The following is a 2,976-nucleotide window of genomic DNA, read 5'->3' on the forward strand; positions in this document are numbered from 1 at the left end:
TGATATAATCGGGAAGATAACCCCAGCTGGAACAGGAGGTCACTGTTTCATCCTAGTGGCAATCGACTATTTCACCAAATGGGTAGAAGCGGCTTCCTACACTAGTCTCACGGCTAAAAACGTGGCAAAGTTCATACAAAACAACATCATCTGTCGATATGGTTGTCCACATGAGATCATTAGTGATAATGGATCACATTTCCAAGCTGAGACTGAGCAATTGCTAGCCAAGTACAAAATTAGGCATCACCACTCTTCGCCATATAGACCACAGACTAATGGCGCGGTAGAGGCAGCAAATAAGAACATTGCCACAATTCTCAAGAAAATGATTGACAACTATCGAGATTGGCCAAGCAAGATACCCTCTGCTTTATGGGGATATCGCACATCTGTTAGGATGCCCACTGGGGCCACACCTTTCAATTTGACCTACGGCATGGAAGCTGTACAGCCAGTCGAGTTAGAAATACCATCATTGCGTATCTTACTCGAAAGTCAAATCCCGGAAGCCGATTGGAAGAGGGATAGATATGAAGAACTCATCCTCCTGGATGAACGTAGGCTACGCACCTTACATAATGTCCAAACATATCAAGCACGTATCAAACGAGCTTTCAAAAAAAAGGTTAAGCCAAGAAACATCAAGGAAGGAGACTTAGTACTCAAGTCGGTTAGAGCTCTTTTACCTGTCGATCCACGGGGAAAATTCAAACCTAATTGGGCCGGGCCATTTCTAGTCAAGTCCATACTTCCAGGGGGTGCGGTTAGAATCACAGACCTAGATGGGAATGAATTTTCCAACCCAACAAACCTTGACCAACTAAAACGGTATTATGCCTAGAATAGGAACAAAAACGCGCCTCGCGTAACCTCACATGTCGCTCTTGTGGCACTAAATAAACGGCCCCTGGCCAAGCTGAAATAAGCTAATGTCACTCTGCTCTTGCATTTTGACAAATTTGTCATCCTCATATCATCGAACAAACTAAACTGCACCTTCAGAGTAAGCAAAAAGCTCATGCTTATTTTCTAAGTTCATTACAAGCTCTTGCTTAAAACAATTATTCTTGTACATTTACTCGAACTACGCGCAAGGGTTTGATTTCATTTTCTTAATGAATACGTAGGCAATCCTTCATAGGATACAACCCGTTAATTTCAAAATGTAAATAGAAGGACATTTGCATTGCATTTGGAATGCGACAAGAATAATAAATAGAAAAATCACAACGGTTTCGTAACCAATTAACCTTTTTTATTTCATTCATTTTCTAATAATAATACGTTACATAATAAAAATAAAAATAGGCTAGGATTCTAAAAAACCCCACCTTCTTATTACAATAATAATAATAATAAATAATAATAAAGACATGGGCTATTCCTCCATTTTCCCTTTGCCCTTGTCATTTTTGTCATACTTCTTGTCACGACCTCGAGCCGGACGCTCTTGCGCCACTTCGGACCTAATCACCAACGGTATTTCTCGAGGCCTAGCCTTCCCATTCTTGTCAATCACTTTGTCCACGACAGGAGAGGTCTTCGGTTTCTTCGAAGGATGAACAACTCGAAACCCGGCTTCCTCCTCTCCCTCAGTCAGATGCTTCTCTTTCTCCTTTTCCACCTCGCGCACCTTGTAGTCAACAGGCTCGCGCTTCCTCAATCTCTCGCGCTCCTCAGAAGTAGTAGCCTTCCTCCATCGCAGATAGGAATCCGACACCCATAAGGCACTAACAGAAGAATTCAAGAACCATACATTTCTTTGAGCCCATTTAATGGCCCACTCCCTTCGACTCTCAGTAGTAAGCGCCACGGCAGTCTGCAGGACGGTGTCAAGCTTCGGGATTGTCTGCTTTAGTCCAACCTGTCTCATCAGCCTTTCCGGGAAGATGCATACCATGAATTCCAAGCCAGGAATGCGCACAGATCGAGTAGGATCCAAGGAAGACACTCCAGTGACGGATTTGAGGTGCCACCTTGGTACAATCCACCTAATCAAGGGGCCATCATCACTCTTCAATTTGTTCTCCCAATAATTACAAACTCGGGTGAAGTCCACCATGTAAAGCCTGGTCCTCATTGCAATCGAACGAGCATGATAAGAAGGAACATGAACTGGGGGCTCGATCAATCGAAGACGCTCCATAAGCCAAACCTACCAAAAGCGGGTATTAGAACAAAACAAAAAAAACAACAAAAAAAAAACAAAAACAAAAAACGAAAAAAAAAAAACAAAAAAAAAACAAAAAAAAAACAAAAAAAAACAAAAAAAAAAACGAACGAAAAAAAGAAGAAAAATGAGAAAAATGTTCTTTTACCTGCAAGATAACGGGACTTCCTAAGTACGGTAGGTCAGGATTGGCTTTCCTATTATCCAAACCCAATATGATCTCTCCTAAGCATAAACAAGCTGGGCTCCTGCGCAGCTCCATTTGCTCAACTAGGCCCAGGAGACGAGGATCACCTCTCAAGTCTTCATCAACATGCTCTTGAAGGACATATACATGCAACAAACAAAATCCGAATGCCCTTTGCCTAGCAACATAAGAAACGGTGGGGTCGACCCTGTTAATGAATCGGTCAATGAAGTCCAACATTCGCTCTCCTTTCGAGGTCACTAAACGGTCCACCTCAAGCCTTGTCAATCCAAGCAAGTCTCTAAATTTGCTCTTATACCCTTGCGAAGTAGAAGGAATGGCAGGCAAGTGTTCTGGGTCCCACCCACCGATCGCAGCAATTTCTTCAGGAAATGGGCAAATGTCGCCTCCGGGGAACGCAAAAACATGATAGTTCGGGTCCCAGTAATCAAGACATGCATCTAAGAATGGTTTGACAACCTTGATAAGCTTCAAACTCAACAATGATCCAAGATTATAAGCGCCCATGTCGTGCTTCTCCATGTTGGAAAACTCATTGGTCCACTCTTTTAGGCGAATCTCCAAAGTATTCATGATGAGTGATTATATTGAGAGT

The sequence above is a fragment of the Silene latifolia genome, chromosome 1 (genome assembly GCF_048544455.1).
Source record: "Silene latifolia isolate original U9 population chromosome 1, ASM4854445v1, whole genome shotgun sequence".
Classification (NCBI taxonomy): domain Eukaryota; kingdom Viridiplantae; phylum Streptophyta; class Magnoliopsida; order Caryophyllales; family Caryophyllaceae; genus Silene; species Silene latifolia.